The sequence below is a fragment of the Buteo buteo genome, chromosome 9 (assembly GCF_964188355.1).
Source record: "Buteo buteo chromosome 9, bButBut1.hap1.1, whole genome shotgun sequence".
NCBI lineage: Eukaryota > Metazoa > Chordata > Aves > Accipitriformes > Accipitridae > Buteo > Buteo buteo.
The window spans coordinates 13,608,470-13,633,132 of NC_134179.1; the positions used below are offsets into that span (position 1 = coordinate 13,608,470).

The 24,663-nt window shown below is 43.6% G+C and overlaps 1 protein-coding gene across 1 annotated transcript in view; it reads left to right on the forward strand.

Moving 5' to 3' along the window:
* BMP2 (bone morphogenetic protein 2) overlaps window positions 1–24,663 on the forward strand; it is a 195,161-nt gene that overhangs the window by 67,157 nt on the left and 103,341 nt on the right. Inside the window, exon 2 of the mRNA XM_075035443.1 lies at window positions 8,694–8,805. The gene's annotated coding sequence lies outside the window, so the exon portion shown is untranslated. The remainder of the gene's footprint in view (window positions 1–8,693; window positions 8,806–24,663) is intronic.

The window sequence follows — 24,663 nt, forward strand, 5'->3', positions numbered from 1 at the left end:
GAGGCTCTCATGGGCTTACCTGGAGCCTGGCCAAATCAACATGGAGCTTCACAAGGCTCAGCATCCCACCCTGATTCCCCTCCTATGGCAGAAGCCCGGTGTTTTCTTCAGCTGGCATGTGAAGGCTGCGTCGCACAAACCTCAAACGGGCCTCCGAGAGAGGCCAGATCAGGCACGTGCCTGGGGATGCCAGGGCAGGGAAAAGGGCCTTGGGCTAAATGAGAATAAACTCCCTGACTGTAATGACTTTATTCCCTATTTACTACTAAGTCCTATCCAAAGTTTATCCTGTTTTTTATCCTGCAGAGGCAGCCAGAGTTTTTTTCCAGTGGCTGTTCGAATAGCAGCTGCATCACTGAATAGTTTGAGAGTATTTTCTGCACTGGATGGTGCTGCAGAGGGGAAGCCTCATGTCACTGAATGCAATGGGAGGATTACTACCAGGCTTTGACCAGAGTTATGCTCTGGTTGCTTGTTTTGTTACTTTTTCCCTACAAATCATGCAGTCCCTGTCTCCTTCCACTCATCCTTAGGTCATTACATTCTGGAAGTATTTAAAACAAATGAATGCTGAAAATGTAACCTCTCGCTTTCCACCAAAAAGGAAATAATGAGTTGGTTACTTCTGCAGACAAAGCAAAAGTCCCGAGGATGCATGAAAGGACTTCATTTTGTCAAACAGCAGGGAATAGAGTTAGCTGTGTTACAGTGGGGGTGGGGAACCTGTGTGCATGGGGAATTCTTGCAACTCAGGCAAAAATAGCGACTTCCATTATTTACCTACCTAAGCCGGAAACCTGCTTACATTTCAGGCATTTATTGTAATTCCTCACATAGCTGGGGATGATAAGCCCCGCTAACTAGTCATTGCATGCTGACTGAAAATGATAGTTAATGTACACCGTCTACCCAAACAACTTTCTTCTTTAACCCTTTCAAACATGCTAGGTTTGGGGGTTTTTTTCAGATAATATTGCTGCTGATCAGCCTCACCTCAACCCTCTGTCTTCATAAAATTCAGTTTAGTGGAACTCTTTGATCGCAGTCTAATCTATATGGGAGACTTCTCAGAGCAGTTCACACGTCTAAGATAGAATGACAGTTATGGCTCAAATTTCAAAGGAATCAAAGGGAGCCATTTGGCTGACTTCCACTAAATGTCACTGAAATTTGGATGCATAACTCCTATGTGTTCCTTGAGTAGGCTGGATACTGTGGTTTGAGCCTATTAATGATCCTGAACCATAGCCCGTTGCAGTCGGTGGAATTCTTTTCTTTGTACACTATTTTGTATTATCTAGGCCCAAATACCGAGGAGGCAAAAGGGCTTTGCTCCCAGGGGAGCATATGGGGAGGAAGCACCCATCTAAGGGTTAGAGTTTAGGCAAAGGGAGCTTACCTTTTCCATCTGTGCTCGTGCATGTATCCATGTCTTCCTGCAGCCATCCCGTCTCACTGCAGCCCTTGTGGCTTTGCCGTGTGCAGGAGCGTGGTCGGCTGTCCCAGGCACCCCGTCCCCCACAGGCTGTCCTCTCGGCAGCGTGTAGCATGCATTGCCTGGGCTGGTGTGCCCATGGGCTTTGTATGGCACACCAAGCTCTAGACCTGAGGTCACCGCTGAAATGCCTGATGGAAACATTTACTAATTTCAATTCGTGGGGGAAGAGAGAGGAAGAGTTTGCAGTTGGGCTCCTGCCCAAAGCTGTTTGCACCAGGGTGGTGCATCACATGACTCCCAGCAGGCTGTTGTTCTGGGGATTTGGCAACGTCAAAGGTACAAGGTGCATATTGATGTTTGGTACGAGCATTATATAAACGCTGCTTGCGCAAGCCTAGTAGCTGATTTTACAAGACGTGGGGAAAGACACATCTTTTTCCAAGGGCTGGATTTAGCCCTAGCTGCAATATCTTCCCAGCCATGATACAATAACAATACTTAGCAGGCATGTAGTTCTTAACATCATCAAAGCCATGTACAAGCAGCAACTAATTATCCTCACAACACCCCTGTGAGGCAAGTATTACTATCCCCATTTCACAGATGGGGATGATGTGACTTTGGGAGGTCAAGTGACTTGTCCAGAGCCAGTCTGCAATGGAGCTCATTAGTTCCTGGCTCACAGCCACTGCTCAATGTACTTGCTCAGCCTATTACTGTATTTTATTATGCAAATCCCCATGGAAATTAGAAGCCCAAAGCAACCCACAGATCTAAACATGGTGACATAGATCTAAATGCTGGATCCATTTTGTCTGAAATCAGTTCTGGAGGCCTTCCAGTAATTTCACTGGATTTTGGATGGCAATGGAAAAAAACAGAGTGACTGTCATGCCTGGAAGTCTCCAAGAAAAATGGAGGTCATGAAGATGTGTGTTGGTGGCTGTCCATCTTTACCATTGTTTGCACAGTCTCTTCTGAGGCCACCAAATAGTGCCAAGCTAGACAGGATGTCACTGAGATCAGTAAAATGGCAAAGAAAAGTTCAGCCTCTATTCCTGCAGGTGTATTGCAAGCAGTGAATGGAGACTGGCCTGCCTAGTCCCTGGAAGACTCTTCGGCCACAAGGTTAGAGCTGGCTGAAGAGACAACCCAGGAAAGCCAGCTAGCTGTAGTGAACTGGGGTCTAATTCAGGCATAAAGTTTTTTTCTGTATTGGCAAGCTTTGCTCAAAAGCTGATGTTGTCCATGCAAACTGTCACTGGTTTGATGATTCAGAAAATAAACCAAGCCCTGTTTGGCTTGCACAACCGCAGTTCTTCCAGAAATCGCCAGGGATTTTGCATCTGCAAGGAAAGGAAAAGATATTCACCATGTAACGTTGGATCAGGACTGGTTCTTGGCTTCATATTTCGTGGACTGACAAGTGTACTGCTAGACTTCATGAAGGTGTCATCATGCCACTGAAAGTTGGCACTAATTTACACTAAGTCACCCTGCAGAAACTGGGTCACAACTTTTTCTTTCATGAGACTTGGCAGCGATTTCAAGGTTTACTGGAAGCTGAAGAGAGGATGCCTATGTGCAACGTCAAAACCAACTTAGATGCAAGGGGAACTGGGCCCTGTGCCACTGATCATTGCATGGCATGTCGGGCTCCAAAGGTGATGGGATGGGACTTCACTGCTTTGCAGCTCCAGCGGTTGCTGCTGGTTGCCTTTTGCACTCTGAACAGGTGTAAATGACTATCCAGAGGCAAAGCATGGCAGAATCGGGGCCAGATCTTCAGTTAGTGTCAATCAGTGCCTCAGCTTCAATAAGGCTGCATCAATTTGCCTTAGGAAAGGGTGTAATGTGGGAAACAGAGATAAGGGAACTCATGTTCTAGCACCCTATATCCTATATAATTGCTTAAATAAGAGCACAGCCCAAAACAAGTTTGCCAGATGCTGGGGTGGTGCAGAATCAATCCCGTGTTTTGCGGGCAGGTTTATACACCCAAATGGAGAAAACCTATGGCCAGGATGGGCTCACCTCCTGCTCGCTTTAGCAGCGCAGCTTGGGTGCCAGCTGTCAGGAAGGATATGGTTATATAGACCTCAGCATAGAGCCCATATATGAGGCCTTACATTCTGGTTGCTGGGCTCTGCTTGGGCCATGCCTCCGTATCTCCTCTGCTCCTATGACCCACGGTAGCTGGAGTGAAGCCAGCTCAGGTCTGTAAGCTGGAGCAACAATCATACCTTTGTTTTGCCAGGCAGATGAATAGATAGATAACAGCAAGTTAATGGATGGCAGCCCCTTCCCCCCCACAAACGTCAGTCCTATCACTCAACTCCTCCCCCAGCAAAATGAGGCCTCAGGGACAGAGAAAGAGCGCAAAGATTAAAACTAACCCGTTGCTTTGGAACTCCTCAGTGAAAGGGGCTGATAAGAGAGAGCTGAGATCAGGAATCAGATTTCAGGGGTAACAACTGAATAACCAGAAAACGGAAGGATGCCAAAAGGGTTATCAGAAGAGAGCGAGATGGTAAGCACGTCCCAACAGCTTCTCTTTTGAAAAAAAGAGGAAAGGTGTTTCTCTTGTAGCAGCTACAGACACAAAGAGCTGTTCAGACCACTTTGCACCCACCAAGACCCTGGAAAGATGAAAGAGTGTCCCAGAGTTCTGGTGGAGGTTTGTAAGCTGTTAGACAAGTACTGTTTCCATGCTGGCAGATTCCTGGGAGTTGTAAGCCCCACTGTTTTGTGCTCTTGCTGGGAAACGATCAGCACTGGAAAGACTTGGGAAGTAGGCAGGGCTCATGCAGCAGGCTCTGGCTCAGGGTGGGCAATGTGGTTTATACTTAGGAGCTCTCCTCTCAAAAGCCTCCATAAAAGCAGCCTCAATTATAAAAGCCCACGTTCTTACAGTGCAGAGGCATTGGGAAGACTGTCCCCACCTCTAGAGAGGAATAAGATTCAGCAGCAGAGGCTTCACAAAAGCGCTGCAAAGGTAAAGTCCGCACCTCTGTAGATCTCACAAAAAAGTTGTTGGAGTCACTGTGTGATCCAAGCAGTGTATTTCCCCTGCTGAGATATGGGCCTTTCCTATATTTGCACAGGACAGGTTATCAAGAGTAAGCAGTACAGTGGGAGAGAGGCATCAGGGAGCTTTTCCTCCTTTTAGGATGGTGAGGAAGGGGGAACCCACTTGCTATCTTTCACCCCAGTGGAGATTGCAGGGGGTTGTTTAACTTGGAGGAGGAAGGCAGACAGCTATGGCAAGGTTGCAAGGTTACTCCAGCAAGCGCACAGTTAGCAGGTTTCTGGGTGATCTGGATGAAGCTATGAAAAGAGGCTAAAAACAGGCAAGGAGGATCCTGGGGCCTTGTCACTCCCACCTGGCATGGGGTGATATGGGCTGGTTTTGATTATGTCTTTAAAAATAAAGGTAAGCCTGAGGAAAGGGAGGAGGAGACATCTGCCTTTGAGAATTTGTTTTCCCTTTCCCAGTAGGTGAGCCTGTCTACTTACTCACTTGGGCATGTAGTAGTTAATACAATTTTCTTGATAATAATAGTTTGGGGGCTCTGAAAAGCCAGCAGGTGGTAGCCAGATAAACCAGTTGTGAGGGTAAGCATTGACAACTCCTTGAATGGCTCCAGCTATCTCCAGCAAGGCTGTGACAGTCTCGATTGTGGGGCTGGAGACCCGTCTCCAGCTGCTCTCAGGTCCAGAGAGCTACCTTGAGGGAGCACCAGAGCAACATCGTCATCGTCAGCCTCAACAGACATCCTTTAGTCGCCCACCTGAGTGGTGAATATGCTATGTGTTTTCCTTCTTTTGAAATTCTGGATTTGGAGCCCACATCAGTCCTCTGGTTTTGCACCTTTAGCATTGCTGTTTTTGAGCATGTCTGGGCAGACCCCGAGGCAAACTTGTGCCGTTGCAAGGACAGGGGTTTTAAAAGCAGTACTGGGTACCGTGAGACTTGGGAAAGAGTTGGAATATTAGGCAGCTTTCCTGGCAGCTACTCTAAGAACCATTTTTAGGCCTCGCTTACATGAAAAATTGCCTTGATACAATTTTTTTGTTAGGAAATAATTCCATATTAATTTTTTTACCACTGGTTATAATGGGACAAGACCTCATGTGAATGCAGTTATTTTGGTGTTGAAGTGACTTATACCATACAACTTTTCTTTCCAACAAGAGCTGTAGTGCTTTCACTATTCTAATATACTCAAAGATGCACTACCTTTATATGTAGATGAGATGTTTAATGGCAGAGACCTCATTGCAGCACGGTGAGGGTGAGCAGGAAGGTAATTATAGTCTTGCTTTTTATTGTTCTTATATAACACTACTGTGGATATTTTCCACCCCAGCTGTGGCTCCCAGCCTGCGCAGTCTTACTTTCCATTGCGGTGTGGATTTTGGATCCCACAGATTCAGGGATACATGGCAAGATGTCACAGAATGGCTCATTTTCCCCTGCGCCATGACCATGGAGGCGCAGAGGCAGACCTGTGCTTGCGGATATTGTCTGTGCATGAAGCCAGGGATACTGTCCAGTTTTCTTTTCACAGTCAGTTTTCTAGAACCAAGCAAGGGCCAGACCCCAAAGCTGGATTCTTAAAGCAGCAGATTTTTAAGGATACTTGAAACCTGAACCTGGCTTTCACCCCAAATCTTGTGAGCAGTTTTTGCACTTATGATAAATCAGATCTGAACTATACGATCAGAAATCACACAATAACTTTCAACCGTCATGTGCAAGCACCTTCCCTTTGCAGAATACAGCCACCATGAGTCTGACACTTCTGTGGAAGAGCTAGGCTGTAGGTCAATGTGCTTTCGTGGGGCTTTGTGTGGGTTTGCTGGCTATGTGGCAGTGCTGGCTGAGCCTTGCAGGTGGGCTCAGCTGTGTGGGCACCTTCCCTCAACATCAGGGGAATTGTGCTCCTGGAAATCCCAAGCTAACAGATCGATTCCTCAAGTCCTTTCAGTTGAGATTTCCAAGCAGGGAAATCAAGAGTAGAAAACGAGACATACAACAGCTTTCTTAGGCTGTGTGTTATACCTCCCCAGTAGTTCTTGACAAGTTCTGCAAAATGACTTCATAAAACCTTTCCCTGAGGTGAGAGTATTCTTGCAAGCCGGAGAAGCAGAAATCAGTACAATAGCTCAGTAGGTCCTACAAGGCATTTCACGCCTCATTGAATACTAACAGAAACATTTAAGGAATATGAAAAAAACCCCATTCTTTAGGATTTCATCCCATGTCCAGCAAAGATACCATCAGGGGTCTTACACCTGAATAATCCTTATGATTGCATGTTTAGATCTTCTGTGATTCCTCAGGGAGATAACAAGAGATAATGGCACACATCCCATGAAATAGCTGGTAGGGCTATTGAACTTCTCCTCTCATCACCTCTGTGATGCCGGGTCACAAATCCTTTTGCTATATGCATGTAGAAGAACCAGCATTTTGAAACCTGTTAGCCCTACAATGACACTATTAGTAGTCTTACTCCTATTGACACCACTACTGCTACTAATATGTTAATGAGTCATATCATTAACAGATTAAGAATGAATTATGTACTGAGGTAATGTATGTTACACTTTGATTTCAAGTGAAGGCCATTTGCAAATGTCATGCATGCCTTACTGTGGGGATGTATTTCCCTGCTTAGGAGCTCTGGTGCTAGAGAAACATTTGGCATTGCTCCTAGAAGTTTTCCACAGAATTGCTGTTTATTAAATGGTGCTACTTATTTTGCTCTTGTTTTCATTAATGAAATAAGAAAGGACCTAATTCTATATTTTCTGAGGCCCAGAATTTCCCATTAGTTTTGAAAGGAACACGAAAGAAAAGAAGAAAAATACAGGGCCAGTCCTCAAATGTGCTCTTTGAGGTAGGAGAAAAGAGACAGCGAAGCATGCCTCCTTCTGACTCCTGCGATTTCAGAGAAAATTCCCAGAAAAGCACCTTTAGCACGGTAATATCCATAGTCTACCTACCATGGCCTGGACAACGCTTCAGCAGCATGCTTTACGCAAAGTAATATTCCTCTGTGTCAACAGAATGATACTTGATTTATATCTGTGGATTTGAAATTTGATGCTGTGACTTAATTTTTGGAGGAACTGTATTCCCTTCCAGGGGAAATTCTTGTTTAAGAAAGAAAGAAAGAAAGGAAGGGGGTGGGGGAAGAAAAAAAGAAAAGAGCAGGAATGATAGAGGTTACGATAGTATTACGTTACCAATTGGATAAACTGACAAAACAGCCTACTGTGACTCGGAGAGTTTAATTTTGTTCATTTTGGCAACTTCTTAAAGCAGAAAATGAGAGCAGTACTGTCAACAGGGCTTTTGATATTTCTCGGTGTTTATACTAGAGATGAAAGTGCATTCTGAATTAGGGAGGAAGGCAGCAGGCCAGATTCTGACTTTGGCGACAAGAGGTGATAAACGCTGCAGATCTGCCCCCCTCTAACAGCGGGTAGGAAATGGTTCTCCTGTTGCACAAGATGTTGTGAGGTTTCAAGTTTTTTCCATTCCGCTTGAAAGACATAGGATCCATAAAGGGTTTGTTTTTTTCTTATTACCGCAATAAACCAGTAGATAGCCAAGTCACTTGCTTGGTGTATGGGAGACCCAGCATCATGTTCCTGCTCTTTCTGGTTCAGTGTTCTGGCCTCTGGGCTGCAGAATTGGTCTTGCTGTTACCAGCAAATATTTTATGACTTACATCCGATATGAAATGACTCCTACAGAAAAGCAACATCCAAGAATGGCCTCTTGCTGGGGCGTTAAGATATCCCTCTTGGATTTAGGAGATCCAAGTTCAACTCCCTGATCTGTATCAGGCCTTCAAATGTACGTCTTTTGCACTCCAGCTAAATGCTGGAACTGTTGGCTGCTCTGGGCAGGTTTGTTTATGTGTGTTTTGACCAGAATTTTCCTCCTGGACCAGAGAAACCTTTTCCCAATGGAAGTTTCACTGAAGCCGATATGTATAAACAATCAAAAAAGCATGTTGGGGGGGGACATACACAACAAACTATCAGAACCAATTCTCTGAAAAAATATGGCTTAAGACATATGTTTGCCAGCGATTCAAATTGGTTTCTGTGCAATTGTGTCCTTTTGCTAAGATTTAATGGAAAGAGCTATAAATTGTGGTTATGATTAGCCAGCAAGAAAGGTATCTGTCAGGCAAGTTCTGCCACCCTTACTCATGTGCAGTATTTCATTTCACAGGTTGTCTTGGCTATTTCGTTGGACAATCCCTGTAAGGCTGCTCTGCCCTGCTCCTCTGCCTCCAGCAGTGCTATTAAGGGAAGGAGGGAGTTGTGAATTCCTGCAGCCTTTGGTAAGGTACAACTTCCTTCCTTGTTCACAATTAATGAGAAAGGCTTCACCTCTTCTCCAAACTTTCTTGCCTGTTTATTTGTACAGGCCAGTATCCAGACAGTATGGGTAGTGCTTCAAACCAGACTTGGACCTGGGATGTAGGCTGGTCCAGCTCAGCTGCACAGTAGAGTTTTTGTTGTGTGGAGGCATCTTAGTGTCCTGCTTGGGACATAATATCTTGCCTCTAAATAAATGGTCTGCCCTGCAGGGTAAGGTAATTCTCAACATGAGTGAGGCTGGTGGAGCTGGTCTTATAAAAATATCTGGGCAGTGGAAGAAAATAACTGCTGTTTTCCAAGAAGATGCATTTTTCTATTTTAATTTTTTTAAGGCTGTGATAAAATAAATGTTGTCTATGATGTAAAGCTGAAGGGTTGACCAGAACTTCCTTTGTGGTCAAGCTCTTTTTTTATTGATTGATTTTGAGTCCTCTAAATTTGTCAGGCTCACAAGTGTAGCGGTGACTTAAGTTATAAGAGAATGTTTGTGTCTTTAAGGAAAAATACAGCGACCCCTCCTCCCCCTTGCCCTTCTCAACCTTGTAAGGAAACCTGCACTTGGCCAGAATATTTTTTCTCCCTCAGTGGAAAATGTTGATTAAATATTCAGAAAAAATAGCAATTAAACCCCTCATACTCCTAAATCCCAAGAATCTTTAATGGGAAAATGCTGAATATGGAATAGTTGCATAATTTTGGCTGAAAATGCACATTGGCATTTTTTGGTAGAAGCTCAAAACTTTAAGAGAAATGTTGTGAAACAATCGCTTTTCTGTTGATAAAAAGAGATATTTTTTCAAGCATTTCTATGCAAGCTGTTCTGCAGTTGAGTTGGTTGAGCAAAGCCATAGCCACATGGCTGTGCCGCTGAAAGGCACATGAGTGTCTTTCCACACTAATTTTTACTGTCTGAGCCAGAAATTGTTTCAGTTCAGCTTTTTGGTCATTCTTCACACCAGGACAGACATCAGGGTTTGGACTGGGATCATTTGAGTGGTCAAGTCCAGTCTTGTCACACCGTACTGATGCTGCTGCTGCTGTCAGCCCCTCAGGGTCTGGCATCAAGCTCTCTGCACTTTTGGGACACATCTTTGCTTAGCTGGTTTTACTGGGGTAAAATTCCTCCTCTTATTACTCCCCACTGGCATACACTGCTTTACTGCTGACTCAGATTTGTTCTACAAACAATGTGTAAGTGTGGTGTGTGGAGGTACAAAATATGAAATGACCAGGTGAGATGACCAGGTTATGGCAAGTCAGTGACCCGAACAGCAAAGCTCAACTGAACTCTGTGTAGTGAGGTCACAAAGTACTCAGTCCTCAGATAATACAGAATTACTCATCTTCCTTCAAAATCCATGCCTACTTATGTAGCTAGCTTTTGAATGTAGAAATATATGGAATCTGGATATAAGAAGTGAATTCCAGGGAAGAGAAAAACAAGCAATATGAACGTGGAAGAGCTTTGCAAATCCATGTAAACCCTGCACTGTTTCTCTTATTCCCTGGGCACGTTGGCTGCTTCTCTAGCGCATTCAGTACTCAGTGGTTCTCTGGGTTTTCTGTGTTAGGGGTCTGATCCCTCTCCCATCTGACTGGGTCTTGCTTCTGGTTGAAGATTTAGAGAAGAGCTGGATATTGGCAATCTGCAAGACTGGAAAGAGAAAAGGTGGAGCCACGTTTTGATATTAGTTGAGTTTATTTACACCATTTAGGATGTGGACTTCTCTGCTTTGTTTTCCCTCGAGGGAAAGAGATACAGAGAAGTTAAAGGAGCTCCTGTGTATGATTGCACAGTCAGCAGCAGAATCAGCCATGTAGGTTGCCTGTGAGGGTATTTCTTCATGTTGGCTCAGTTGAGCTGTTGTTGAGGTCAGTTTTTCCAGTGATCTCTATTATGGGAGCTGAGGTTGGCCATTCCTCATCCACATCCCAGTTGGCGAGGGGCCCTTATGATGGCCAGGAGTACAGCTCCAGAGTAAACTAGATGCTCACAAGGTACACAAGGCAGTTTTCAGTGGCACTAGGGAAAACTGTTACCAGAAGGGGAAGAGATTTCTTTCCACAGACCTTTGTTTTAAAGGGTATTTTGGGGTGCGAGTTAACCTTTCCTTGGGTCTCTTGCCAGCAGGTGGGAACCTTTTTAAGTTGTCCTTTTTCTGAGAAAGGCTGAATCGTCCGCCCTAAAGCATCCCTTAATGCAATTAAAACCAGCAGTACTGCTTCTCCAACACTGGGGCCTCCGATACTGGGAGGGGAAGCGGTAGCTCTTCTTTGAAGTCCCACCTACGTGAACATCAGTGGCAGGACTTCAAAGGGAAGCTGCTATTTCCTGTTGGAGCTCAGCCCTGGTGCTCAGCACTGCTAGCAAAGCAGTCGGACTGGTTGTAAAGGCACTGATCCAGCAGAGAACTTAAGCACATGCTTAAGTCCCTCAGGACTTAACCGCATGGTCTGCTGGGTTGGGAGTCAGCTCGTCTGGAGACTGGACTGATGGTCAGGGTTACGTCTCCCAGGTCAAATTTTCAAGGGGAAGACCCAGGTTAAAAAGCCTTTCACAAATGGCTTGATGGGTGCTGCAAAGCTGGGCTCACCATTCATAACCCAATGGCTGGGGGCACCTGTGCAGCAGCAGGAGGTGGAAATACCACAAGCAATACTACTGAATTTAGCAAACAACCTGGAGACAGACAACAGGTTGCAGTAACTATCAGTAAATGCTTGTAAATCATGAATTCGGAGCTAGTCTAAATCAGCATTGTTGAGTTCACCTCAGAGGAGCTGGCCAGGTGAGGATCTGGCCCAATAAATAGAGTTGTAAAGATGGGACTCTATTTGCAAACAGGTAAGAAATGCTAAAGGCACAATCACTCAGCCCCACCTTTTGCTGAGTAATATTTTATTTTAGTGTTAGTTCCTCTGCTGTCTGTGGAGCTACTTGCAGACTAACGGATGGCAAAATTGGGATGTAATTTTCTAGCAAGCATTACTTAGGTAATTCATGTAATTGGCACCAACTTACTCTCTCAGTTTTTGTCCTCAGGCTGCAGACAGACCTTGTGGTCGTGATCTGCAGTTGGTGCACAGGTACCACACACTGCTAGTCCTGTTCTCAGCATCATGTTATTCCCTCTTCTGTAGCAGTGCAGCATGAGAGGTTCTCCCTCATCACAACCTACATGAAGCCCCATGGTTGCCTTACGTGTAGCAATTAAAAGATGTCTGGCAGCATGGGTGTTTGCAATTGGAAAGGCTGCTCTTCTTTGTGAAACAGATGTATTGGATTGAACATGGTACTTTTGTAGGCTGTGGGAATAAACAGGTCACGAAGACAGAGAAACCCTGGTATTTTCCAGGTCCTGCTCCCTGAAGTCCTCCTGTACTTGGGCTAGCACTGCCTGCCAAACCCGATAGTAGACTGCAGTTTTCCTCCACCGTGCTGTTCTCCCTATAGGGGAACACATTACCTAGTTGCTAATCCCCCATCCCAAGACAGTGAACCAAGAACAATGTATGGATATTGTCATCTGAGACAAACTGGAAGCATCTTCATTTGGATTATGAAAACACCTATGAAACTGTTAGGACACTGGTTTTGGATGTCACCAGCAGACATCTGCCCAGCCATTCAGGTTCCCAGAAGAAAATTCTGACATATCTTCACTGTGCAGATGAGCACTGCATAGTTAGTGCTGACCAAAGAAGCAAAACTTAATTCTGTGCTGACCTGATGTGCCTGCAGTCCTGTGGTGCTGCCCAGGGAAAGTAAAGCCCCCACACCTCCACTTCTTGGTTCGGGTGTAGGATGCTAGGACAGTGCTAATGTTACTGTTAGTGCTGCATGATATGTCCTTGGCATACTCCTCATCGGCTCAGGTTGGTGTCTCTTTTGTGTGAAGGTCCGTTTTGGAAGTACCCGCATGCAAAAAGTAGATGTGCTTTTCTTTGTATGGATAGGTTGGATGGGGCAGTCATTGACAAACAGCAGCGTGACTCATTGCTCACACCTGAATGCTCTGCAAGGGGTTTTTGTTCCTGAAAGTAAGTGTGGTCACTTCACCTGAGAGTGAAGCTGGTGACCTCAGAGACTTGAAAAAGATCAAACTTAGCTTTTCTGCACCTTGAAAATTCACAAGACTCAGCTGATGCAATTTCTTGGGACGGAAGCCTTGTGTTGTGACTGAGGCATGGGACTAGTGTGCAAGAAAAGTGTTCAGTTCTTGGTGCTGACACAGGTGTCTCAGGTGGCCTTGAGCAGTTCATTTGGTCTCTTTTTAATTTGGTCTCCCACCTGTAAATTAGGCTAATAATTCCTTATCCATCTGGGTATTAGCCAGCAAGTTCTTCAGGTAAGGGGTATATCTCATTGTGTGTTGTATAGGTACTAGGTTTGCTCTTGAGCAGGATTCTCCTGTAAAATGAAGAAATAATATTAATAACCAATTGAGACAGGATGGATTTTTGGAAGGACTGCTTCCAAAGGCTCTTTGGATTCAAAGAAGGTGCATTTTGTTAATCTTCTTAATTTGTGTGGTTTCTACCCATGGGTTAGTACTGAAAGGGTTTTATCCGATTCAGGGTGTACATGCAAATATTTCTATTTGAATAATACTGGAGAATAAATTTAGAAATGTTTAAAGAAGGTATGAATACCTCAATCTGCTAGGTGGAAAAATTACTACTTCTTGTGGGTAACCCAACCTGTTTAAGTTGCTAAAAACATACCTGACTTAAAAAAAAGAGGAGAAGGCATAGCTGAAAAGAGAGCTTTTTAAAAAAACAACTCTCTTCAGATTTCTAGTTTAATATTTCACCATGCAACAGTATTTTCATAACTGGAGCTTTTTTTGGGCAGATGTGGGGGAAATTAGAATATATTAAAGAACTCTGGAAACCACTTTCTATTTGTAAAACATGTTGTGTGTGTATCATAACACCTACAGTACTTGTAGCTTTGCCAGATTGTGCATCGACTGCCAGAATTTTCCTCGCTAAATGACAATATACTACTTTGTGGGTATTGAAAAAAATATTTTGAGGGGAGGGAGCATTCTCATCCACAAAACGTTCATCGTGCTTGCAATATTCAGCCATAGTGTTTTATTTGAAGGCAGTTGCGTTTTTCAGCTGCTTACCATAAGTCAAAGGATAGATTTGATGAATGTTTGTGTGCTCTCTAACTGTTCATTGGTATGTATTTTTTGCAATATAGCAGCCCCTAGGGGCTCTGAAGAAGATGAAGGCCTTGGGATGCTGGGCACTGTACAAACATGTAGTAGAGGACACTAGTGGAAATTGAAAAATATGGTGGTTATCTTCAGAAGTGCAGCCCCAGAGCAGTTTTACCTGCACAAGACGGTGTTGGGATGGATGTGAGATTGCCCGGCTGGGTGGATGGAGCAAGGTAGATGGTGCTGGCATGTGGTATGGTCAGGTGAAGCCATGGGACATTGCAATGAGGACTACTGGTATAGTGTCTGGTACTGGAAATAAAGGAGATGGGAGAGATGCATTGCTGGCTGGGCAGCCACCATTGCTGCTGAATAGGTTATGCAAAGGCTACAGCTTTGCTATGAGATGCAGATATACAGCGGATATCTCTAACCAGCTGAGGTTACCAATTATCCCAGGGTCTCCCACACAATTGTGGGTTTTGAGGGTGACACAGAGGCATTCCCTTGCCAACATGAGATGACCTCTGACAGATCCCACTGTATAAAAGTCTCCAGAAGAGGAGTGAGGAAGGAGAAAACAGGATTAGAGGCTGCTGAGGTCTCCTCGGTTCAGCCGCTGGAACAGCCTCCACTGGGCTTTTGCTGCTGCTTATGAAGTAAAGCTGTCTTAAGACTGCTCTAACTTACACCCAGGGTTATGCCCCACCACAGCCCGGCACAGAGCTGTTCCTGTGCCAGAACCCAAGAGGAGCCCGGAGCATTACCCAATTCCCTTCAGTGCCATGATGTCATCAGCACATTGCAAGCTGCATTTGCCAAGCACAGAAGTGGAGACATTTGCTGACATTTTGTATTATGTTTCAGTGGCACTCCTGGTTTTGTTTGGCATAAAAGCTGTGATTAAAATGTAAGCTAATTAGTAGTTAGTTATTAATATCCACTTGCTTTTTAATCTTAATAGACAGTTGTGATCAGTTTTCACAGGTATAAAGAACTAGTGTCCTGCTAAAAACTGTAACGTGCTTTAATCCGCAGCTGAGCAGTTTTCTGTGACTGGAGAGACCTGTTGGTTTTTAGAATTTGTTATTAGAGATGGATGATTAAAATAGAAAGGAAATGGAAAGATGTTTTGGAGTCACTTAGGAAAAAATCTTCTGGAATGGACTCTTCTGGGTTTTTTTTTACTCTCCTTCTAGAAATTATATTATCTGGGATGGATGGGGTTGCTCCAGAGGCTTCAGGGCACATTAAAGGGTAATAAAAGGGCATGGGGTGAGAAAAAGGTTCCTGCTGGGTTAAAGAGAGACACATGATAGCTCATCTGGGAGCAGAGAGTCAGGTTTAATAATGTCCTTGCTAAACACAGTTAATAATTGAGGTCAGGGCCCTGGGTGAGGGTAATAAGGGGATAGTCTCCCATGTGTGGAGTGATGGGGTAAAGACAAGCTGTTCAGAGTACACAAGTGATGCTGATAGCAGGCGCACAGCAGAGCTGGGCTGGGTCACTTGGGACCATGATGGCAGCAAGTAGTTCACAAAGCACTGCTTTTTGTGTGTGTGTGTGTCTTTTATTTTAAAATGCCTGATAATTACATCACTTGCAGAATAGGGGGGCAGCACAGAAGCAAGTGTGCTGGTTTAGCACAGTCAAAATGCTAACTGATCAACTAGTAGAGATCTGGTTAAGACAACAGGCTTATCTTGCTCCATCTTGCTGATGTGGTAATGTATAGCTGGAATTAGGAACTAAAGGGCTATGAATGTTTCCATCAGAAGGATTGGTTTTAGGTATCTGAGGGTCATTATGCATGCTGTACATCAGAGTGCCTCCCAAATCCCAGTGCAGTCATCCTCAGAGCGCTCTGCTGAAGGCAGGATTACCTTTTCCTTGTTGTACAAGTGAGAAATCAAACTACCAAATACCCGAGAGACTTGGCTAAAGTTGTACAGGGAATCTCTGTCAAAAGAGAGTTAGGTTTTTACTGTAAGCACTGGTGCTGACCAGTTCCCATAGGGCATTTATGCTCACATGGTCTGTGTCACCACTGACACGGGCATATTCTCACAAAAATGTTGGGAGAAGAGTTCATTCCTACTACAAGAGACAAAATGTGTGATGATCATGTTCAAGACACCATTTTTTGGGTTACAAATGAAACTGAACTGTTAAAGTAGAACAAATACTACTTTCTTGTTACATCTAGTTGTCATCAGTCTAAGAAGGCCAAACCACCTCTGTATCAAGGAGATGGTGAAGAATAGCCTTTATCTGAAAAACACAAACTTATTTAATGTGTTGCTCGCATTGCATGGTCTGTACTTCATGGCCCTGATCCTGCCACAAGGTGTGGGTAGAATAATGCCTATTGGTTTTGGTGGGACCATGGGCTGCATGCTGCAAGCCTGGTGCTTTCTGTGCGACAGGATTTGAACTACAGCTTTCTGGGACGAGGCACGTGTCATTCTTGGCACAGCAGGGGAAAGCAAGTGCAACCCATCACAGTTTCTTCCATCTCATGGCAAAGTTGGAGGGAGGATGGAAAAAAAATGCTCTCTGATTACAACTCATGTATGTGCTTTGGCAGAGAGAACACAGTGTAATTGTGGGCCAGAATTTTGCCATTAAGTGGTAAATCCTTGAAAACTAATTCTGCAGACTTTAGGCACGGGAAAAGCATGTTTCTCAGGTTTGCACTGAGAGCTGGGAGGAATGGGAACATGTTGTTGGCGGCGAAGAGAGGCATTGCGGTGCTGTGTAGATCTGGGTTCAGCTCCAGACACTTGCACAGTTTCTGTTGCAGTATGGCCCCGCCTATGCACTTGATCAGCCAGTGCCTTTATTGCCCTTCCCATTACATAGGAGGGGGGAAACTACCTCTACCTAGTTAAAAGGTCTGGGAAAAGGACACCCTCTTCTTAGTCAATACATTGCCTAGCACAGCATCAATACATTGCCTAGCACAGGCAGGGTCCTGTGACCTGCAGGGACTTCCATGCCAGCAATTAATAATAAATCACAAATATCATACGAGTTCTCTGACAGACCCTTCCTTCCTTCCACAGGCTTGTACTCAAGGTATGGGGTAAGAAAAATAAAAAAGGAAAGGAACAGCTTATTAAATGGCCAGATTGCATTAGTTTGGCAGTCTTTGCTTGAAAAAGGCCTGGTAGCACATGAAAAATTAATCAGTATGTGAAGGACTGGAACATTAGCACAAGATCTAGTAGACTGATGAAGGACTGAAAATACTGCATGAATAAGTCATTCATAGCTTATCATCCCAGTAATCATTTCCTCAGTGATAACCACTTTTTAGAAAGCATTAAACTGAACATGGCATGGACTTAAAATTTAAGATAAATTCGGGTCACATTTTGGCTGTCCTTGAGGTTGAGTGGCAGAGGGATGATGGTGGGAAACAAGCCATTTCTGTGAGCTCTTTGTGAAGGGATGTGTGCTGGGCAAGTCCCCAGAGTCAGCAGCGCCCAAAGAGCCATCTTATAAGGGATGCTGTTATATACAATTCCTCTCACATCTAAATGCCACAGTTGTCCTATGTCAGTAAAATACTTGGCATAGCTTGTGGCTAGCTGGACCTTCCACGTCCCTGCTCTCGAGCATGGGTCCCATTCCAAAAAATAGTATGTCATCTGCAGAAAAAATATTATACCGTGAGGCATAAGTTAATCTTAATTGCTGTGTTTCCTCACTTTTTAGGCTTGGCTTTGTCACTGCCGTAATGTTCTTTTAATGTTGTTATTGTTTCTTATATACATTAAGTGTTTTACAAATGATGGATGGCCAGGTCTCTCTGATGTTTGGTTGCAACAGCTCAGTTACATGTACTGCTAAAATGTTAGCCAAAGGAGACGATTAAGAGTCTGTGTGTACAACTAAGATGGATTTGGGGCTTCTGATCCTCTGGCTGGGTGTTTTCTGTCCTCACAGGTATTAACAGCCCAGATTACGCTGTTGTACCCCTTCTATAACTTCTTCTGCGTTACTCCACTGTTCCCAGAGGAGACTCCATCCCTGCTAGTGGTGGTGGTTGCTCCCAAAATCACAGAGTCCCAATTGTCCTCCCTGTGCGATTCATTTGCCACATGTTTAAAAATGAATGTAGCTATGTGAATAAGAGGAAAAGTTCAGGCAGAGGAATAATTTATAATTCCCAATAATATTGCTTCTAGCTACTGCTCTATAGTGCCAGTTCCTGCCCAATGTGGTTTAAGCAGCTAACAGCTATAAAAGTTTGTTGACCTGAGAGGCTTAGTATCAACCATAGGTACAGTCAAAGTCAATATGGAGGCTGAAAATCCAGTGCTAATAGAAAAATAGAAGTCAATATTTAGGATGTGAGTCAGGAACTTAAAATAGGAAAGTGAAACAGATGAAGGCTGTAGCTGCAAGAGTGCTGGAGGTGAAATGTTTAGATCCAAGGACCACTGCTGATTACTATCTTCCCCTCTAACAAGGTTGCTCATTCTGCTTCAGAAATTCATTTCCAGTGGCCAGGCCACCTCCCTGACCTATATTCCTCAGACTGCCATTACGTCAGAGCCTGCCTATTTGGGGTTATAAGTGAAATCCTCTGTCTTCTAGGTGAAATCCGCAGGTAATTATATGTGGGGCAAATATGGGCTGGGGCATGGAGAGGCCAGGAGAAGAGTTTGGCTTAGCTCTGTTTATATTGGAAAATCCCCTTTCTAAGGCTGTACTGTTAAGCCTTGAAAGGGAGGGGGCACAGGGGAACTTCCCCCATACGAGGCAGTAGCTGCCGGGAACAGGGATTTCACAGTGTGGCTCTTCCAGCTAAGCGTTGGGCGGAAAAGTAACCAGCCGTAAGTGGGGGTTTTCGTTCTGGAGAGGGGCATAAGGAACTGAGAGCTCTTACCCACAAATGAAAATGATGTGGCCTTATTTACACGATGAGGGATGGGGAGCAATGCCCGAGCATGCTGATGATGAATTTATATGCCCTTCAGTGAGGTGGTATTTTAATTTATACATCCTTTCCACAGTTTGGTTGCAGTGGACCAGATCTCCAGCAGATGTGAATCTGTCCAGCTCCATTAAAGTCAGCAGAGCCTCTTTATTCTAGCTAGGGACCGCATCCACATCTTCTGGTATTTAAAGAAATTGCCATCTGCCAGGTTCTCCCATTGCATTCCCTTTCCATAGAGAGTCTTGGTATCTGAGAAGGTTTCTCAGGACTCACACTAGCATTATTTTGCTACTGTAAGAGGACCCCATCATATCCTCCTCCAACACATGTGATGACATTCCTTAGCTTTAGCTTTGATGTCATAACATTGTTTTCACAGACTTGCCCTGATCTTGTTGTGACAAGGTCAAGTCCCATTCAATTCAAGAGGGAAGTATTAATACCAGGGTGAAAAACCCTGGTATTAATTAAGCTCTGAGCATTAACTTCAGGCGTATGTTGCTGTCTTTATTTCTTGCATGTAAAGTGCTACAGCCAACACAATTGGTTCATGATGCAATCCTAGCTTTGATTAAAAAAAAAAGTGTGTACTCTAATGAGTGATTGCTGGACAGGAAGGAATCAGATTCAAAATCTGAACTGTGCTCAAAAGTAACACCAGAAGTAGCAGGGAGATAAGTCTGACAAACTGTTGCAGCACCACACGGTTGACTGGGAAAATCTGTTATCAAAACTATTTTCTTGTGAAAAGTAAGGTTTGTTTGAACTGAGGTCTCTATATAAATTTGAGTTTTTAATTTTTAAATTTAAATGCCCCAAACCTCAAATATTTAAGCTGAAACATTTTGATTGTAATATGGTTCCTGTTTCATGCTACTGCATCTGACTATTGTGAACTACACCAGGTTTTAATTTAAAGTAATTGCAGACTCTATAATTTACTAGCGTTATTGTAATATCAATAGTGTTTGTTATTTTTTCTGACCAAGTGCTCAGGCCATATGGCATGTCAGCACATCCTAAAATATATACATTGGGTTATGCAATACCTGGTAGCTATTTAAATTAGTATTTCAGGTGTGGAAACTGAGGCACATTGCAAAGAATGATTTGCCCATGGTCCTTAATGCAACCTGTTGTAGACTCAGTACGTAACTGGATCCCAATCTTATGGGATGTTTCCCTGAACTAGAAAAAGTCCAGTCATCTCATACTCTCCTTTGCTGCAGCCTTACTTTTGCTAAGGAAGAAGCAAACTGATCTCTCTCTCTCTCACCTTGGGGACCAATATTAAAATGGATATGGCACCTTTCAGCCAAGATTTTTCAGCTGGAGAGTTCTCAGAGATAAGGTATCCATAGAGATACATTATCTATACATAAGGGTGTATGTAGAGGGTTCTCTTCAGGCTGGCAGAAATCCAGCATTTCTGATTCTCAAGAAACCAAAAGAAACTACATTTTCTTTCCTTTTTTTAACTTCAGGTAAAGCAGCAGCACTTGGGTCTGGCAGCTGCTTAGTTTCCCTTCTGTAGCAATTGTGCTAAGGCTGTACTTTGATGCCTTTCTGCCTCTGAGAGAAAAGTTAATGTACTCCTGGTCCCCCAACTGCCCTTTGGCTCCTTGCTCCATCCCTGCACAGCAACTTGACGGCCTTTCACCCTTGTTGCTGCTGGTATTTGAGTAGCTGTGCTATGGGTCTGGGTGATGGGAACTCGCTGCTGATCCTAGCACACTGTGGAGCTGCAGGGAACTTCCGCTATTTCCCTGCTGGGGCACAAGGCAGAGGATGCCCACTTCAAGGTCACATCATCTGCTGCTTCCAGGTATACCAGTAATACAGACAGGGCTCTTTCTGAATTCTTGCTTTGCCTTTGATAGGGCAAAAGTGAATCAAATGAAGGATATTCCAAATGAAACTTTTTGAGGCTCCTTGAACCATTGTGTCTGATGGAACTTTGTTTCCGTAGAGAGCCTTTCAACTGGGAGCAGTTTTCAGCATCATACCTCTGGGGTAGTCCCATGATTTCGGAATAGACAAGCCATGAGTCAGTTATAAACAAAACCACAAACAAGGTTTTGTTTGCAGATCATTGTATAAAGCATTGGGTATGTGTCAAAGGCTTTGAAGATTTTGCTTTAAATATAGTTGGGTATTGTAAAATGTTCTTGTTACAACATAAAGATTTCCTATCATCTAGACACAAATTCAGCAGTGCAGATTTTAGAGGGACAGAATGTCCTAAATTGACCTAAAATTGTTTTACTCTACATAAACATGTCATGATTTTTAAAGAACTTAGGCTCTTTCATGGACAGAAACTTGGAATTTCTCCCCTCAGACAGTACAAAGCTTTCTATTGTGAGCTCTGATGAGTCAGGAAATATTGGATCTTAAACATCACTCTTGCAAGACTGAATATTGCATATTTTGTTGCTCAGAAGATTGTAATTTTGCAGAAGTGTTACCCATTGAGGAACAAAGCTTGAACCACTCTCATCTGTGCTTATGTCTAAAGATACATCTCCAAGGAGGTCCCGAGGAGGAATATTGACATCTGTTTCCTTACTCTGTTTGCCAAAAAGAGGATGAAAAATATCTTGACAAGTGGACATGAAGAACTTCGTAAGACTGGTCTAAAAATGAGTTGCAAGACAAAACAACTTTTTTACTGAACCCATGACTGCTCAGACTAGAAGATGACAACATTCTTCCCTGCCATCCCAATACAAAGAAATATGTGCCTGGATGTGTTAAGACGCCACCTATATTCCCCAGATCCTCCTACAAAACTGATCATGAAAAAGGGAAGAGAAAAAGTTAGAAAGTAAAATAAAATATCTCTTCCTAAGAGGCTATTTGACACACAAAGAAGTAATTTAAGTGAGAGGAAAAGAGCCCTCACACCATTGCATGCACCTGGGTAAAGCTGGAAAAAACAAACCACAGGCTCCTGGGCTAACCTGCTGCAGGTACATTTGACCCTATTGCCCAAGCTGTATTTCAGTAGTATATCTCAAGGAGCATGGGCTATTAAATGATTCAAGATGGATAAGATTTGCTGGAATGGAAAACTTGTATGCATCTATGCCTCTCTAGTTGGAAAACCATTTGCAAAAATAGATTAGCAAATCCTTGTTGCAAACTGTACTGTTAACCTAAGAGTAGAAAATGCAAGGGGATTTGAAACTGCATTTTAATTTGTCATGCTTCTAAATAATTTATTATACATCTCACAATATATTGAAATTAAAACCCGAAGTATGACATACAGCAAATAATTCAGAATGGCTCTTTCACTAAGTGTGAGCTAGGTTATTGATACTTCATTTTAGTTAGATAGACATTAATGTCATCTCCTGCTGGGGATCTCTCAGTTGACTGATTTTGCTTGCATTGGTACCAGTGAAAAATTTAGGGCCAGAAAAATGATCAGAGGGCTGGAACACCTCTTCTATGAAGAAAGGCTGAGAGAGTTGGGGTTGTTCAACCTGGCTCCAGGGAGACCTTATTGCAGCTTTTCAGTACTTAAAGGGGGCTTTTAAGAAAGGTGGGGACAGACTTTTTAGTAGGGCCTGTTGCGATAGGACAAGGGGTAGTGGTTTTACACTAAAAGAAGGTAGATTTAGACTAGATATAGGGAAGAAATTTTTTACATTGAGGGTGGTGAAACACTGGAACAGGTTGCCCAGAGAGGTGGTACATGCCCTGTCCCTGGAAACATTTAAGGTCAGGTTGGACGGGGCTCTGAGCAACCTGGTCTAGTTGAAGATGTCCCTGCTCATTGCAGAGGAATTGGACTAGATAACCTTTAAAGGTCCCTTCCAACCCAAACTATTCTATGAAATCCTCCTTTAGGTAGTCCGCAAACCCCTTGTGCTTAGTATTCATTCAGTTCTTCTAATGACAAAATGCCTGTAAGGAAGACTTCCTGAAGCCTGAGAAGCAAGGGCAAATGATCTCATCTAAGGGTGCAGCCTCAAATACACTTTAGGAGCAGCCACACTACCTTGAGGATAAGGCTGTAGGTCTTGATCAAAACCTGATCATCTCCATTACATATCTAAGATGCCTGAGAAGAGTGTGTACAGTACACAGCAGCAACAGAAGCCAGTGCAGGAGTGGTATATTATTTGCAGATTGATGGCTCGTGCTTTCACATTGGCAAAAACAAATCCATGCATTACTGCAAAACTGTTTTTGTTATTTGAGATTGAAATCTTAACAACCAATTAGTATCTCATTAGGGTTCTATTTACATAGCTAATGAAGATAATTTATGAGGAAAGAAAACATTTGAGACTCCCCAGCACAGTCAATTGACTTTAACTTTGGTGAAGCAGACAGCCAACTGCATTTAGAGCTTCCTTTTTACCTGGATAATAGGGAGAACAAAAGGATATTAACCCACAAGCAGAAAACAGCCTTCCTGGACCATGGTGGGAGAGCATGACTTAAACTTCCCTGTGCCTCAGTTCCCACTAACCAGGGGTAATGAGCTTTCCAATCCCCACACACTCTCTATTTAGGGTACTGACTTATCCTGAGCAGAAAACATGTGGTTTTCTTTGTTGTTTTTTTTTTTTTTTTTTTTAAATCTCCAAAAAAAAGAAGGGGGGTCATCAGACCTGTTTGAAATTTGTGGATTGGTCCTGTTCAGCCTGACTCAGAGGAGGTCTGTATGTTATTGTAGGTAATCCAGAGTTTACTGCAGGACAGTGTGAATTTGGCACTCCCAAGTTTTGGGAAAGATACACTGAATGAGGTTATGAGTTTCTGTAGTGAAAGATGCTATTTAGAGTGGTCCAGTATACCAGACCCCTTGGTGCTGCCTGTAGGCTTAGAGTTATAGGGTTTACGAATGCCTGGAGGGCACTAGCTCACTTGTTAGGACGTGGGAAGAAGTCAATTATTTTTAATTTGGAGGGGGTTTAGCAACTCTGGTCTTGTGGAACTGCAGCTCATGTTTGCAAGTAGCAGAACAGCAAGGAAATGGAGCCTCAATCTTCCACAGCAGAGGGAAGTCAAACAACGGGAGCTGTGAACTTGTTTTTGGTTTCCAGTGCCAGATCAGGATTTAATCTGATCGGGGCCTAAGCCTTGCAGCTACTTCTGTGCATGTTCACCAGAAGGCTCTATAGAACAAGCCATGACCCAGACTAGATTGACGTGTAGCACCATGTTTCTGGCAGAGGATAGAAACTTGCGTGACGCCGCACCCAAGTTCATTCCCACAGCCTCGGGAAGCAACTGTCTGAGGAAGACGGAGCTGTGGTTGGAAGTGTCCAGAGCAGTACTTTGGATGGCTGTGCTTACCTGCCTTGGCACTCAGGTGCTGCTCTACTTTCTCGGGAGAACTGCTTTGGGGGGAAAGACAATCTTTTAAAAGCAAGAGAAAAGAGGTGGTTGTTTCTCATCAAAACCAAATATTGACATTTCCTGCCCTTCAGAACTTTTGTTCTTGAACCATTGTTAAGGAAAAACATTTACAAGCTTAGAACAAAATCTGAAGCTAGAGCGCCTGTGGGAATCATGGGAGACTGTCTTTTCCTTAAAGATGCTGGTTTTTTTGTCACGTTTAATCAGGGACTAGTCCTAGAAATGCCAAGATATTGTAACAACCATTTTTAAGGTGGGTTAGGTCTTCAGGTGCTTTGAGTACACACAGTTTCAGCTGAGTCATACAAGTTCACTAGAT